The sequence below is a fragment of the Cupressus sempervirens genome, chromosome 7 (genome assembly GCF_028749045.1).
Source record: "Cupressus sempervirens isolate cs-2001-9-10 chromosome 7, ASM2874904v1, whole genome shotgun sequence".
In the NCBI taxonomy this organism is placed as follows: domain Eukaryota; kingdom Viridiplantae; phylum Streptophyta; class Pinopsida; order Cupressales; family Cupressaceae; genus Cupressus; species Cupressus sempervirens.
This window is the reverse complement of record NC_143124.1, coordinates 783,189,304-783,207,530: the sequence shown is the minus strand read 5'-3', so window position 1 is coordinate 783,207,530 and position 18,227 is coordinate 783,189,304. Positions and strand designations below refer to the sequence as shown.

The 18,227-nt window shown below is 35.6% G+C and overlaps 1 pseudogene; it reads right to left on the bottom strand.

Annotated features, from left to right (window-relative positions):
- Positions 1-12,578, bottom strand: part of LOC149549681 (cysteine-rich receptor-like protein kinase 8) — a 52,613-nt pseudogene extending 40,035 nt beyond the window's left edge.
- Between the last annotated feature and the right edge of the window lie 5,649 nt (positions 12,579-18,227).

The window sequence follows — 18,227 nt, the reverse complement described above, 5'->3', positions numbered from 1 at the left end:
GAGAGAGGGGGGATGGGAGTGTGTTTGTAAGAGAGACAGAGTAGGGGATGGGAGAGAGTGTGAGAGTGTGAGAGTAGGCAGTTGCAGAGATAGAGAGAGTATAATGATGGGGGAGAGAAAGTAGGCAGTGGGAGAGGGAAAGAGAGAGGGGGGATGAGGGTGTATGTGTAAGAGAGATAGAGTAGGGGATGGGAGAGAGTGAGAGTGTGAGAGAGTAGGGGGTGGGAGAGGAGAAAGAGAGTAGGGCGTGTGGGAGAGTGTGAGAGTGTGAGAGAGTAGGGGATGGGAGACAAGAGAGAGAGCAGGGGATGGGGGAGGGAAAGTAGGCAGTGGGAGAGAGAGTGGGACAGGTAGAGAGAGCTTGTACAAGATTGGAGAGAGAGAGAGAGAGAGTAGAGAGGGAGAGAGAGAACTTGAGAGCGAGAGATAATAGGTAGTAGTAGTTTGAGTGTGAGAGAGTAGGGGGTGGTAGAGAGAGTACGACAATGGGGGAGAGAAAGTAGGTGGTGGGAGAGGGTGAGAGAGAGGGGGAATGGGAATGTGTGTAAGAGAGACAAAGTAGGGGATGGGAGAGAAGAGAGAGAGTAATGGATGGGGGAGAGAAATTAGGTGGTAGGAGAGGGAGAGGGAGAGAGATAGGGGGAATAAGAGTGTGTGTGAGAGATCTAAAGATCTGGGGATGGGAGAGGAGAGGGGGTGAGAGAGGTAGAGAGAGTAGGTGGTGGGAGAGGGAGAGTGAGAGAGAGTAAAGGATGGGAGAGAGTAGGAAGAGAGAGAGGGAGGGGATGGGAGAAAGTAGGGAGGATAGAGAGTAGGGAGGATGGGGAGTGATGTGTTTTGAGATAGTGCGTATGCACTATAGTGCATACGCACTATCTCAAATCACAAAAAAATGGTCAAAACCCAACCTTGGGGCCCATTTCATCCATTTTTAACTTTTGGTCTATTATGCTCTCTGTTATTCCAACAGAAAACACGGGTTTCAACATAGCAAACACTATTTCAACACTTTTTGAAGCAAGCAAACACCAAATTCAATCATTGGATACATGATTTGAAGAATTTTTGAATATTCCTTTAATAGAAAAGGTTAGTGCAATCCATTTTAAATATTGTTTGTCAATATATAGATACAAATTTGATTATAATTTGATATGTTATGTAATATATAGTGAATTCATTGAAAATTGTATGTTTGAATGAAATGTTATTTCAAAATGGTTAGAAATTTGACAAGTCGTTTGATATATATTGTGTATTCCTTCAAATAATTATAATTTTTATATGTAATTGAATAATTTGTAATTTACACATTTTAAGTAATTCAAATGTTTGAATAATTTGACATGTAGAAATCATCATCATGCCAAGGAAGAAACCAAAGATTCAAACAAATGCAGATAGGGAGAGAGATTTGACAATTAAAAGAGATAAAATGGAATTACTACATGAACAAAGAAAATTGCAAAGCAATGATGAAGAATTGACTTTCGAAGAGGATCAAGAACCACTAGTACAAATAAACAAGGAGGAAGAATTAGAAAGAGAAAGAGAACGAATGAGATTGTTACGCTCAAGAAGACAATTGAATTGTGAAGCTACGCCATCCTCCAATGTTGGATTCATATCGTCTGCTACACCATCTTTGAATGTAGGAGTCATATCATCCACTACACCATCTTCCAATGTTGAAGTCATATCATCCTCTCATGTTGAAGAGACACTAATTTATAGATCCGATGATATACACACTCCATCATGTCATGTTGAAAGCACAACATCAACACATCAAGTAGGTGATATTCCATCTTTTACATTTTATTTCCAATGCACACCATCTTTGGTTCAAGGTACGCAATACACTCAACCTTATATTGATGTTCCAAATGTTGAGAGAATTGAAGAGATTAGAACACCTTCTAGAATTCATTTTAGAAAACCAAAATATTTGATTGATATTGATATTAACATTTTGAAATCAATGCCTGACAAGATTAGCAAGCGTACTTGTCAAAAAAAAGTTAATCAGATGTGGAGATTATTTTTTGAAGAATTAAATATTACAGGTCAATGCCAATTATTTGTTGAAATGATGAGAAATTTGAAATTTAGGCCTATCATGAGGATTCTTGGGTTAAGAATGATGGATGATTCAAATAAAAAGAAATATTGTAAAGAATCTAACGAGTGCTTATGACAAAGTGGGTTCTAAATCATGCACCAAAGATAGTAATATCACAAGATGAGTAATCACATCAACAATAGTAAGTAGCCAAATGGAGAAAGCTTGACTCATGAGAAAGACAAGCAAAATATTAAAAATTGGTAGAGGTACCTTAAGGAGAGCCATGCTAAGGTGTGAGACATTAGAAGATCCAACAAAAAATGAGTTATGGACATTTAGCGGTAGACTACCATGAAAGGATAAAGAAATTAGTGAAGCCTTGAAATCATTGATAGAAGATTTTTGAAAAAATAACACGTGTTTCTCCTAATCAAAGAGATGTTGTAAGAAGGAGGATTGGTATCCGAAATCGTGAGCCACATGCGAAACATTTTTTGGACTCAACTCAAACACAATTTTTTGCAAAATTTATTGGTATGTATCCTCAAATTCGAATAAGTCAAAGATTTTTTGAGATGGGTAAACCTTTTTATGTGAAAATAAATCACACAAGAACAACTTGTTGTTGTAGGATACATATTTAATTTTCTAACCATTTTGATGTTTTTAGGCACATATGCATAGTTTTGCATTCTCAGTTTGTTTTGCAGGATTGTGACATAAAAGAGCCACCAAGATCTTCAAGGGAATTCATATCCAATATTTTATGTGAAATAGGGGACGCCCAAAAATTTTACAAGACATCATTCTTAGATGGTACGTGCTTATTTTTTGGTTCTTTGCAACTTTTATCAACTTGTCAACATATGGATAGTACACATGCAATTGGAAATGAAATAGTAGATTATGGAAAATTCAAGATAGTGACATATGCTCTAAAAGATGGGAAACATGGTAAAAGATGTGATTTAGTTATTGAAAAGATTCCAGTGTATGAGTTCATGAAGACTTTTTGTGAAAAGATTATTTACGAGTATGCAAGGCATACCCATAGAGCTCGATGGTTCGATTTACAATTCAAGTTGTGCAAGGATACATTTCCATTGGATACCATTGTTTCAGTTGTAGATTTTGTAGAGAACTACACACTACAACCACAAAATGAGGTGCAAGCAAATTATTATACATCTTAATAGGTTTCCATATTTGTTCACATAACATTCATGCATTCACCTACAAGTACAGAGGATGACAAGAAGATTTTGAGGGAGTACCATTTTTACATCAACGATGATCGATCACATTCTACGGAGTTTGTACATGGTTGTTTTCAACTATTCTATGGAGATTTGGCTAACAGGGGCATATCATATTGTCAACACATTATTTGGTCAAACAATTGTGCATCTCAATTCAAGAATGCACGGATGTTCTATTGGTTGAGTAGGATGCACAGGTTGTGTAGAATTCAATATATGTGGAATTTCACAGAGGCTGGTCATGGTAAGGGAGAGCACGATGGTGCAGGCACATGCATTAAAAGAGCCTTGGCTCATGAAGAACTAAAGTACAAAGATGGAGCAATATTGATAGATGCAAAATCCATCCTCCAATGGTGTAACACTACAATGGGTCCAGGTAAGGAAGGTGAGTCTACAGTTCGTAGATTTTTTTGGTTGATAGATAATACTAACATTGCACCATATCAAGATTGTTGCACACTAACAAGATCTAGTGAGTTACACTCTTTTAGAAGCTTTGATGCATGTTCATGGAGTATCCACACAGGAAAAATGGCATGCTATTGTCCATCATGTGTAGAGGAAAATTGGGATGATTATGAGTCAACTGAATGGGTGGACAAATGGGATATACAGGTTTTGGATCCAATTGACACCTATCATCCCCCACAAGCACTGAAAATGGTAGAGATAGATTCATCTATTGACTTTGACCACTTGTCAGATCTAGTGCAACCTGGTAATATATATATATATATATATATATATATATATATATATATATATATATATATATATATATATATATATATATATATATATATATATATATATATATATATATATATATATATATATCTTTGTAATTTCAATATGTAACTTTATAACTTTTACCCAAATATTTTTTGAATTAATGACCACATTTTGTACATTTGTCACTGCAGGCCATGTCTTTGTTGTTATTGCACCTAAAGACAATGAAGAAGGGACAAATTATTATTTGTGTCATTGTGTTGAAGCCAAAAAAAAATTGGATCACTCGGTTATAGATGGTGAAGGTTTAGAGTACCATGTCAATGTGGTGGTTGTAATAGGCACATGGCTTAGACGATACCCTATGAAGAATCCTAACTTGTGGTTATTCGAGGATTGGCAACTAGAGAGGAAGATTCTTCATTATTCAAACCTTGTTGTCGCATCAAATGTCCACTTGATAAAATACAGTGGAAAACCACATAATGAGATTCTTTCAAAAGTTCATGAGTCAGACCATGAGGCAATACTTGAGACATTAAAATGTCAAGCAGATCCAGTTGGCTCATTAGATTGAATTGGGAGAGAGAGAGAAAAAGGGATCAATTGGATCCAAATTCAATGTTACAACCTCTTCCCCAAGACTATCACATGACTAAGGTGGACCGTATTGTTATGATGTGTAAGTGATGAGATTTAATTTTGATTTTTTTAGAATCTAGATACATTATTTGAATTTATATTAGATTCTTTAATAGGACCCATTTTTTTAATCTTATCTTAGATTTTTTACTGTGCTAATTCTTCATTTGTAGGTCACCAAAGAAGAGGGCTAATAAAGTTGATGCACAAGTGATAAAGGGTGAGATGCCAAAATCATCTATGAAATGGTATTATCAATTCACATCCTCAATAGTTATTAGTGTTCTTTGTTCAAGTACCATTGTATGCTAATCATCTTATGCCTGGAATTGTAGACTAAGATTCTTGAAAGAAGACTAAACCATATCAACTATCTACTCCCTCTTTATATAAGAGTTTGTCAAACAATGAGAATGAAGCATTCATTATTACTCCCCCCTCAATGTAAAATTATCATTTATTGCATTTTGTAAAGTTTTAAGTCACTATCAACCTCTATATCATTGTATTCTTCTTATCATCAAATTACACAACAATTAGAATATGAACGATGACTTCTTCGCATGAACCTGACAATTATAAATGCTACACCTTAATAAATGTTTGGGCTTGGTCTTTACCATTCGAGCTTATAATACAATACATTGGCTTCATTTGTATTTGGAAGTATTTATTATGTTTGTTCCAAAAGTCATTCTTCATTTGCCAATATGAAAATGTGACTATCATGAAAGGCATAGTCTTATAATTTGTAATTTGTATAATCATATTCCACATGTTTGGTTTTATATTCAATCAATCAACATATATTCCTTTTAATTCTTCCACATTTGGCATATCCATCTAACAATGAACTTATGATACTCCCATCAAGAAGAACTTGGACTATGGTGACATATGATGAGGTTGTAGCATTAATTGTCACATTCCTAATATTGACACACAACTGAATTAGGACCAACTATTCCTCACAAGTTTACACGAGAAAACATATTTTAATGGAGATGCTCTATACATGTGATGCTCATAGTCATCTATCTTTTAAGAAAATCATCACTACTTACATGTGATGCTCGATACAACCTATTGTGTGGTGACCATTCCAAATATAAATTGTTCACCATTTCATATGAAACTAAACCATCATTTCTTCCCATATTATTGGTTTTTCTTCCCCTTCCTCTATTTGCATTTCCTCTACCACCTTATTGTCTCTCTTTCTTCCTATTGACCATATCTTATGCACTTATAGCCAATTGGAAACTATCTCTAAGCGTCTTAGGAAAAATCAAGGTAATCCCATTTTGCAAGTTTTATATGAGCCCATTAAGATACCTTGCAACATTTTCATCTTTATGCTCTAATCCACCTCTTATGCTCAACTTGTGAAATTCCTCTATGTAGGTCATCAAATCCATCTCCTATTCTTTCAAGTTATTCCTTATCCTCTATTTTTGGATTGTATTATTTGATGGAAGAGGCACATCCTTCACCATTTGGTCATGTTTGTTCCACCCTTACAAAACCTCTTTTCCATTACAGTACTCCACCATGTCAATGTTGTCCCTCTTAGATATGTTTTGCATAGATTTACCTTATTTTACTTCACTTATATCTCCATAATTATAATAGTTCTCTTGGGAATCTATCAACCACAAAACCTCTTCACTATCTATCTTGCCATGATAGATATGGAAATCAGTTATTGTCTTTCTTCTACAACATTGAAATATCTTCAACAACCTTATCATCCTTCTTTCTTCAAGATCTAAGTCCCCTCCATCCTCTCCATGAGGATTCTCAAGTGCTTAAGCATCACTTTCTTGTTCTTCATGCATATCCCTTGTAGGAATCCTTTCCAAAGCTTCCAAGATTTCCGAGATGGTTGCATTTTACTTGCTTACTTGTCTCACTTCTCTTTACCTTATTGCATCTTAGTCTCTTTGTTTCCTCAACTCTCTATCCATTATATTAGTAGCTTATATCAGATCTTGTATCTCCTTCTGTATATTTTTTTTGGAGGCATCTTCTCAATATAACAATCTACAAGACAAGTAACTAATTTTGCACCCCTCAATAGATCTACTAGATTTGATACCAATGATTTGAAGAGTCAAACTAGATCCCCAAGAAGTAATAAACATTCAGAAAATGACTTGTTTTAGGAATAGATTCAAACCATTAAACTAAATAAGCACATCCAAGTCCAAGTCAGTTTGAGGGTTGGCACATGCTTTTGTACGAATTTTGGCATTGGAATGAAGAGCAAACTAAGCATTTTGATGACAATTTTATGATTTCACCCTTCATCCACACCTTTAATGGATTGATAGGGTTATTTTTTTCATGTGGTTTAATAGTGTATGGAATGTAGATTCTTTGGTAAAGATTAGGAGCTTTTTTTATCAGTTTCCTTACTAGTTTGAAAAATCTTTTTAAAGTTGCCAGTTCACTACTCTGTACAAAGAAATCAACAAAGAAACCTCTATAACTTGAATTACAATGGTGGAACAATGATGGCCTTTCAGAATCAAGTAATAGATTGTATAAACAATGTAAATATGTATTTTGGTCTTGTTTTGCAGAGGTTTTTTTTTTCCCCAAGAAGCCCTAGGCGAGTTTGCATACCCTCCTTTCTAGCCCCTTTACCCTAGGGCTTTCTAGAAATCTTATTTTGCAACATTTCTAGAATCCCAAAATGGTTCAAACACCTTCACTTTTGTTATATTAGATGACTTCCAATGTAAAATGAAACTCTTGTTTAGAGAAAACACTAAATCCACCTTTGAAGCAATCAATTTCGACTACCCAAACTTAACTCCCACATGTGGGAATGAGGTTTTAAACTCATTTAGACTCTCAAAACCAAATAAAACCTCCCTTTGGATCCTTTACACGACTTGATTAAGCCCATTGATTAAGCTTATATTGTACTTTTAGTGCCTTTTACATCTTTTAGAGGCTTCAATAGCCTTATTACATTATTTAATACCTTTATAGGTCTTTTCTATCCACCCATAACCTAGGATCAATCTTGATGTAGAGGATAGGGTGATGGACCAAAGTAACAACCCAAAATGAGCAACTTTGTAACAATGTGCCAAGTGACCCTTCTAGTTCCTGATGGGTAAATCCTACAAACAGTCAACTCTAAGATGTTTTTAGGCTTTAATAGGTTTTTTCTACCCTATCTAGCATGTTCCCATCAACACCTTTCAATTTCCATACCCTCCAAGCCAAAATGCATAATGCACCCAAATGTCATCAATGCAAAAATTGCAAAGTTGCATTAGAACCTTTTGCAACAATTTAGCAACTTTTAGGAAATAACCATAAAACTATCTATATTCCTATATTCCTCTAAGGTTTTACTGTTGCTGAACCTTTTTTAAGTCATAAAATTGGAATCAATTGAAAAATGTAAAAATTGCACTTTTTGTGCAAAGTTGCATTGTTGAAAGTTGTAAAAGTTGCTCAAATTTGCAACTTAGTGGAAAAAAGGTCGTGGGATTGAACTGTCTACTCCATTAGCTCCGAGTGGCAAGGTAAACCCTATCCTCAACCTTGTCCAATCTGCTTCAGCGCTCCAACGTTATTGGGCACGCCGAACCAGAATGTCCCCAAGGGTCACTAAATGCTAGAGGGCTACGATCTTTGACGGGGCATATCCTAGAGCTCGTGTGATGTATGGATGCGATTCTAGTTCATATAGGACCATGTTGTAAAGACCTACAATAACCTCTCTCTCTTTTTGGAGATCACATTATGTTTTCATTTTACAATGTCATCTCAGGTGATGCTGAAACTTGCTGTGTTGGTTGGTACAAAGTTGCCAACTGCCAAATCTCTCTAACCTTTCGCCATGGGATCGAACTGTCAGCTCTATTAGCTCGGAGTGGCCAGGTAAACCCTATCCTCAACCTTGTCCTACCCCCTTCATCGCTTGAACATTCTCGGGCACGCCGAACCAAAATGTCCCGAAGGGTCACTAAATCCCATAGGGCTGTGGTCTTTGACGAGGCATATCTCAAAGCTCATGCAAGGTATGGATGTGATTCTAGTTCCTATAGGACCATGTTGTAGAGACCTACAATAACCTCTCTCACTTTTTGGAGATCACGTTCTGTTTTCATTTTACAATGCCATCTCGGGTGATGTTGAAACTTGCAGTGTTGGCTAGTACAAAGTTGCCAACTGCCAAATCTCTCTCACCTTTCATCGTGGGATCGAACTGTCATCTTTGTTAGCTCTAGGTGGCTGAGTAAACCCTATCCTCAACCTTTTCCTACCCCCTTCAGAGCTTGAACATTCTCGGGCGCGCCGAACCAAAATGTCCCCAAGGGTCACTAAATCCCATAAGGTTGCGTTCTTTGACAGGGCATATCTTAGAGCTCATGCAAGGTATGGTTGCAATTCTAGTTCCTATAGGACCATTTTGTAGAGACCTAAAATAAGCTCTCTCACTTTTTGGAGATCACATTCTATTTTCATTTTACAACACCATCTTGGGTGATGCTGAAACTTGCAGTGTTGGCTAGTACAAAGTTGCCAACTACCAAATCTCTCTCACCTTTCATCGTAGGATCAAACTGTCAGCTCTGTTAGCTTTGGGTGTCTAGGTAAACCCTATCCTCAACTTTTTCCTACCCCCTTCAGCACTCGAACATTCTCGGGCATGCCAAACCAAAAATTTCCCCATGGGTCACTAAATCCCATAGGGCTACGATTTTTGATGGGGCATATCTCAGAGCTCGTGCAAGGTATGGATACGATTCTAGTTCCTACAGGACCGTGTTGTAGAGACCTACAATAACCTCTCTCACTTTTTGGAGATCACATTCTATTTTCATTTTACAACACCATCTCGGGTGATGCTGAAACTTGCAGTGTTGGCTAGTACAAAGTTGCCAACTGCCAAATCTCTCTCACCTTTCTTCATGGGATCAAATGGTCAGCTCCATTAGCTCTGAGTGGCCTAGTAAACCCTATCCTCAACCTTGGCCTACCCCCTTTAGCCCTCAAACATTCTCGGGCATGCCGAACCAAAATGTCCCCAAGGGTCACTAAATCCCATAGGGCTGCGATCTTTGACGAGGCATATCTCAGAGCTCGTGCGAGGTATGGATGTGATTCTAGTTCCTACAGGACTGTGTTGTAGAAAACTACAATAACCTCTCTCTCTTTTCAGAGATCACATTTAATTTTCATTTTACAATGCCATCTTAGGTGATGCTGAAACTTGCAGTGTTGGCTAGTACAAAGTTGCCAACTACCAAATATCTCTCACCTTTCATCATGGGATCAAATTGTTAGCTCTGTTAGCTCCAAGTGGCCAGGTAAACCCTATCCTCAACCTTTTCCTACCCCCTTCAGCACTCAAACATTCTCGGGCACGCCGAACCAAAATGTCCCCAAGGGTGACTAAATCCCATAGGGCTGCGATATTTGACTGGGCATATCTCGGAGCTCATGTAAGGCATGGTTATGATTCTAGTTCCTATAGGACTATGTTATAGAGACCTACAATAACCTCTCTTACTTTTTGGTGATCACATTCCATTTTCTTTTTACAACGCCATCTCGGGTGATGCTGAAACTTGTAGTGTTGGCTAGTACAAAGTTGCCAATTGCCAAATCTCTCTCACCTTTCATTGTGGGATTGAACTATCAGCTCTGTTAGCTTTGAGTGGCTGAGTAAACCCTATCCTCAACCTTGTCCTAGCCCCGTCAGCGCTGGAACATTCTCTGGCACGCCGAACAAAAATGTCCCCAAGGGTCACTAAATTCCATAGGGCTGCGATCTTTGACAGGGCATATCTCAGAGCTTGTGCGAGGTATGGATACGATTCTAGTTCCTACAGGACTGCATTGTAGAGACCTACAATAACCTCTCTCACTTTTTGGATATCACATTCCATTTTCATTTTACAATGCCATCTCGGGTGATGCTGAAACTTGCAATGTTGGCTGGTACAAAGTTGCCAACTACCAAATCTCTCTCACCTTTCATCGTGGGATCAAACTATCTATTCCATTAGCACCGGGTGGCCAAGTAAACCCTATCCTCAACCTCATCCTATCCCCTTCAGTGCTCAAACATTCTCGGGCATGCCGAACCAAAATGTCCCCAAGGGTCACTAAATCCCATAGGGCTGCGATCTTTGATGGGGCATATCTCAGAGGTCATGCGAGGTATGGATGCAATTATAGTTCCTATAGGACCATGTTGCAGAGACCTACAATAACCTCTCTCACTTTTTGGAGATCACATTATGTTTTTATTTTACAACGCCATCTCAGGTGATGTTAAAACTTGCAATGTTGGCTAGTACAAAGTTGCCAACTGCCAAATCTTTCTCACCTTTCATTGTGGGATCAAACTGTCTACTCCGTTAGCTCTAGGTAGCTGTGTAAACCCTATCTAAGCTTCATGTGAAGCTGATACATTCTAGATTCCTTGACAAAAGGAGCAGACAACATTGGTTGAGCAGTGACAAGAAATCCAAGTGCCTAAACCACATATGCTTAAACTTAAAAAATGTTTTACTACCACTGGGACTCCCCTTAGATTCAATACATAGAGAAATGGAAAAATTATCTAAAGCAACCAAAGTGATGATTTCTGAATTAATATTAATATTTGAAAGGAATCAATCATGAGAAATAAGAAACCTATCAAGTCTCTAGTAATTTGGTGAAATTCTTGTCACTTATTGGTCCATGTAAATGCCCCTTTAGAAGGAGGGATATCAATGAGGATGTTATTGTTCACAAAATTAGAAAAGTTATCATTTTATGAAGAGGGGGAATATACCTTCAATTTTCTCATCACTAGTACATTTGACCCTATTTTTCGACCAAAATTTTCGACCATCTATTAAAATGTTTTAGATTGGTCGAAATATGGAAGGAAAAACATCTTTTTTTTTTAATCCATTTCCGTGTTGGTCAAAATTTTGACCAACACAGGCTTCATAATGTTAAACTGAAAAAGGGATTTCACTATTTCATTGTTATGCATTTTCCCATGCGTAGGAGCTGCATGCAAAAATGGTTTTCGCTCTTCTGAATGCCTCAGAAAGATTTTTCCTCACTGTGAAACGTCAGTATATGCTCTTTGCAAGTTTCTCTTGTCTTCATTCATCTATTTTCATTTTGATTTGAGATCAATTGGTGGAGTATTGAGGAAGAATGACTTGCTGTAACAGTGGAAGCCGTGGGCGTGCCCTAGTTTGTCATTTTTTAAGCTTCAAACTTCTGTTTCTTCCAATGAACTGATAGATGCCTTTAAATTTTGGGGAGGAAGAATGGGCACATAATATCAGTTTCATTTAGGGATAACATTCCAAATGCATAGAGTAAAATATGTCAAATTTCATGACTCTACTTCGAGTATATGAGTGCTATCGGAAGAATGGAAAACTGGAATGCAGATAGGAAATATTAGATGATATAAGGGTGTCCCCCCAAAGATATGATACCCATCGCTGCTATCATTCAACTTATCCTGCAGCGACCATGGATATCAAGTCTTGTGTGTTCAACAATGAAAACATGAACTGCTGAAACCTCCTTTGTATCTGCTACTACTGACCAGGCCCTACTAGATAGTGATGCCTCTGCAATCTCTTCTGCGTCCCCCGTCTTGAACCACCACCATAAAAAGCTATTCTACCCAGCCACACAATTAGTGATGTGAAGCCATAAACCTGAAATTCCAAGTCAAGCATAAAACCTCTAATCAATAGCAATTAGTCACAGAGTCATGACCTAAGGAAAAGCAGAGGTTATGAACTAAATGATAAACAATCACACATAATGAAACCTACAGAATTAGGAATTAGGTTGCAAACCTGTAATCTCCTTCCATTTTTCATGATCTCGTGATTCCCTCTCATTCTGATGAATCCTCCACCTAATCTCTCTGCCAATATTTTTAATTTTTTGAGTAGATAAATGATCTTGAGCTCTTCTCCTCCCCTATTGAGGAGACCCCCAACCTATAGTTTATTTTTCAAAGTTTGTTTTCTTTTTGTTAACTCCTGTTTAAATATTGGTGCTCGAAGACCATAGTTTGGGTTAGAAAGATTTGCCTCGAATCAAATCCATCATGGCCATGAGTAGGAGCCAAGTCTAAGACACCTTACTGCATGCCCTTGGATATTCAGATCCCACTGAATATACTGAGAAAAAGAATTTTGAAAAAAAGTTTCAATAAAATCTTAGCACATCTATGAATGTTCAATAGAATTATTCATTAAGAATGATTTTTTTATGATTTGGGTCATAAAATTAATCCAAACCCTGGCATTTCAATCCAATGCCATAGATTATGTATCTACCTAATCTTTTTCGAATAGAGTTTCCAAGTTGTTCTCTCCCATGAGATGTTTACTGTTAGAATAATGGAGTGCAAGACAATAATTCAAATCTCCAAGCCAAATAATTCGACTGCAAAAGGAAAGAAAATATAGAACCAAATCAGATAGACAACATATTACCTAAACCTTTGTCATAAATTTTTATAGATAATTGTAAGATCTCATATGAAGTTTTCTCATTTGATTTTTCTTTAAAAATTTAATGGTATTGAGTTATTCAATATCTATTTGGGAGTATAAGGATACAATATTAAAACCTACTCATGCTCCAAAATTCTCTCTGGGGTTTTTTGTGAGAGAATCTTGTTTGTTTGGCAAAAGTGGGTCTTCTTCATTATCTCCCTCACATCAGAATTCCTCAATATCTCATCACCTTCTTTCTCTCCTGATGTCAAATGGCTACAAACAAAGCAGAAGCTTGTCTAATTGAATAGCATGCCGATCGAAACAGAGCCCTGTAAACAAGTAAAATATCTGTTAAATAGGTATTCCTCTGGAGTATGAGTAATCTTAGATACAAGAATATTGAACAACTTTTAAAATCTTGAAATGAACTATTCCCTACAATACTAGTTCATTTGAATAGTGTGGAAAACATGAAACAAGTTTTCTAATTATACCTTGTTTCCAAGGTAGCCCATTAGCCCACAACCAACACAAGAAACTTTTATATCTCTGACATGTTTTCTCAGATCACTACGCACCCAAACACACAGAAAAATGCCAACCATCTATTTGCTAGCTGCCAAGTAATAATTTGGCCCACTTGAATTAAAGTTGTAATTCATCTCACCCAAGTTGGATGAGGATCTTTTTGATTAAGAACTGTATGAGATTGGGCTACAGTAAACAGAATATGGTGAATCTCTCCCATTGAATGAACTTTCATCTTCTGATGAAAGTGACCCAGATGGAGCAAAATTATTATGCCCTTGAGAACCCTCAAAATCAGAATCAAAACTGTAAATTTGATCCTCTGAAGATATTGACCAATCCTTTCTACAAAATGTAAAACTGATGCTTTGATTTCTATCTTTGTTCAATGTATGGCGAATAAGGGCTAACTATTTTGTAGCAGGACCATTTTCTTCTATACCCAATATGTTCCCAGCATTTAATGGCACAATTTCCTAAAACTTGCAAAAACAATTGAGATATCCAAAAAAGGGGGTTAAAACTAAGGAATATAACATCTTCTCTAAGAGGAGATAATATCAATATCAATAAATGAAAATTTCATTGGAAGACTTCTTTTTTGATGTTTGATGAATATCTTTCACTTTCAGTGGTTTGGAGAGAACAATTAGTTAGTTGATTTTTAATTATATAAATATATTCATTATATATAAATTATAAGTTATATAAAAATAATTAATTTTGATAACAAATGCATTAAGCATAAATAGACTAATAATTAAATGTTCAAATAAGTATCTTTTGAAAGTTTTAGTTATGTATGTATATGACGTAGTAACTAAATGCAATTAAATGGATCCTTTACTTTTGAAAGAGAGGTTTTGTAAAATATGGGATTCAGGGATTGTGAAGCCTTAATCAGTGATGTTTCTATCATTTTTTAAGAGTATTACCATGACTTTTAGCTTTTTCCTTTTTATCCACAAATTGATGGCTTTATGTGACTAAGATTACCATTATGGAAGACACTACTTAAGGTTCATGGAATTTCATAATTTATTAGTTGCTCTATCATTATAATGAATGCTCAGATTCTAAGTTTTTGTGAAAAAGGTTCAGATTTTGAGATTGAGAAATTAGTTTTGCTGGTGCAATCTATAATTTTCTAAGTTTGAGCAAGTATTTTTTAAACTATAAAAATGAACAGTAGAAAAAATGCAACAAAATATTATTTAGGACAAAGCTGTTGTTCCTAATTGAAACTAATTGACAGCAAGCTAATTACATTTAATACAACTCCTATTGCCAACATTTCTCAATATACACTTCATTCATGATATCTTTTTTGTTTAGACACCAAGCTTTTGATTAGTCTAACTCAAGTTTTTATCCAAGAAATTCATTCTTTTGGCAGTTGCTATCTATGCTTGTGAAGTTTGTATTTGATTTGTTTATTGTTAGCTGTTGATGGCCAGCATATAGTAAAATCGACTAACTGGCATGTTGGGGTAATCAAACTGAAAAAAGTAAAATGAAAGCTATTTATTTTTAGACCTCAAATGCACACTACATAGGCACAGTTGTTATACTACACCTGCAATTAAAGAGAGTGAGATGAGATGCCACTTGATAATCTCTAGAAGATAGTTGATCAAGGGCCACTTCCAAGCAAATCAAAAGATTGGATGAACACTCAGCCAAAGGAGGAATCACCCTGGCCCAACAGGAACAGGATTACCTGTATGCACCTAACAAAATGACTTACCCATGAATTGAAACCCAATTGACTAGAAAAAGAAGAGTAAACACGTTTTCTATTGATACAACTGATTGGAATTAGATGAGAGGATATTGTTTTTACCCAAATTGAGGCCACTGTGGGGCACTTCACCTCCTACATTCCATGTTCCCACAAATACCCTGCAACCCCAAAAAAACAAATTGAAGTCATATTTTTCTTCAAATGCAACATGGGTTAAATTGATAGCTCAATGTTTTAGAAGAAAATATTTTATAGGCAGTGGCAAAACAGTAACACCTTATCAAATCTCAGCTGAATTTATCTGAATCCACTTTAATGAGTGATATACCTTAGATCTTGCACATTTGTATCCTAAGACATATATGGCTCATGTCTTTCTAGTGTGTCATATGTAGGTCTGGTCACCAAATTTTCTATCATGTTCGAGAAAAGTAGTAAGAATTACAGCTGTGCTAATTCAGATATACAAATAGGATCATGGAACCTGATTCAAAATGTTGATTAATACAAAATCTAATTGTACCAACTTATCATTTTTATTTGTATCAAGTATGAAACCTTGAAAACTTGAATTCTACTTGGCCACTAAATAGACTTCCCCTCATTAGAAAATCTAATAACAATTGACAGCAATGCAAAGACAGGAAAGAGTGTTTCCCAATGAGTTGATGTCTTTTCGTAAGTTATCAAATTAACACCCAACTTATCATTGTTTTCAAAAGAGTGATTTGAGCACCAAAATATTTGACCTTAAACTAGAAAAATTAACTTTTTTTAAGAGCACTGATCTGTAGTATTAGAGGTCTCCTTGAGAAATTTGAAATATCTTAGGATAAACTACACTTCATTGAAGCAAGCTAGAAAGTTTTCAAAAGTAAAAGCAATAGTGCAATACGACCATGAACATCCAAAACAAGGACAAACTGAACCACAGTTAAAAAAATTAGGTGCACATTCTTCCTTGTGAGAATGGGATTACCTTCAATAAATCCATCAGCTTGAAACTTTTTAGGTTTTGACTTTATATTTAGCCATTTCCTGGCAACCAACTTCGTCCATGAATACTGCACATACAAAAAACCAAGCAACATCATTTAATCAACTTCATTGTCTACAAAATATGGGTCGAACAATGTATATGGTAATGTTAAAAGAGTGTTTCAGTGAAACATGCCTTATTCTTCTTTTCATCCATTGGTAGAGACAAGTTGAATAGAATGATGATGTAGCCAGAAATGTGGGTCTTAAGAGTTTAGCAAACCTACCACTCTTTTATATAGATAACAGAGAATGGATGGAAACATTTTTCTTATTTACAGAGATTCTGCTTAGCTATGGGCTGACATCACAGCTAAGAAGAAATATATTTGTAAATAAGAATGGAGAACCACTATTTTGACAACCAACCAAAAGACCAGACATAGAAAGCTCTGTCAATGGAGAAGAATGATTTTGACTTATTAGTTGGAATGTCAAGGTTTACATGGCCTGCAATTTATAAAAGGTATTCTATATTTTAAAGTATGATTTGAACTAATCACATGGTTACACTGAGCTTCTCTTTTCGTGGGTTTCTTATAGTTTAAGATCTAAAATTTTGAGCAATAGATTGAGTGGGGAAAACATTATGAAATCATGTTTTAGCTTAGAAATTGACATGTGGAAGCATCATATTGACATTTGATTTTATATTCAAATTTAGTAACTACTAAAAGTTGATAGAAATCATATTTTATGGGAAGAATAATGGCTACCCAATTTCAAATTTGAAATTGGATGGTGCATGTTAGAAGCATCTCTTACTTTGAACGGAGTTAAAAATTTCTATAAAGTATTTAAAAGTAAACAAATTATTTGTAAGTAAGTAATGTATTGAAATTGAAATTATAAGAATTGAGATTTTAATATCTTAAATTCATGAAAGTTGATATTTCTTTATTTAATAGATTAGTGTTTGTTATGTTCTTATGTATAAAGAAGTATATTCCATTACTTATCCCATTTGACCTTAGGACAAGCATGTGACAAAATATTATTCATACTTTTTTTGATAAAAAACCCTTTGTTGCTGACATACTGAAATATAAAATATGAAATGCATGGCCAAGATAACTTAAATTAATAAATGAAGTAAAATATGAAAGATTAATTACACTAAGTTGCCAATTGTGTTTGGAAATGAAGTGAAAAATAGTGTTTTTCTTAAAAACTGTAGGCAAAAAAAGGTTTTAATGTGGATTTGGAAAAGTATTCGCACAAAAATTGTGTTTTTCCCTACTACCAAATCAGTTTTATAGGAAAGAATCACCATGAATTTAATAACAACTCACGTAGCAATCCGGCTTGTGAGTACTAAACAAGTTTTGCAATTATGGTTAGAATGTTTTACTCTTTTCTTACCTGATTTGTCCAGGTCTGAATGCATTGATGCTTCTTAGGCTTCAATCTCACAACCCCATTAATTAAGTCTATTTTACAAAAAATATTTTTAGTTAGGACTTGTGTGAGCTTTAGAATTAACTTTTCCTATGTTTGGATAGAATTAAAATTAAAATTAAAACTTAAAATGTTGTATGTATATTTCTCTCTTTTGATTTATTTTATTCTCTTCCTCTAGGAACAACTCTTCCTATATCATTTCCAGTTGATTGTTATTTGAGACTAGCACTCTAATGCTATTTACCTAGTCCCCTTATTCATGAAAACTAATATAGTTTAAAATTCAAGTTTAATTTATGTTTTCAAAT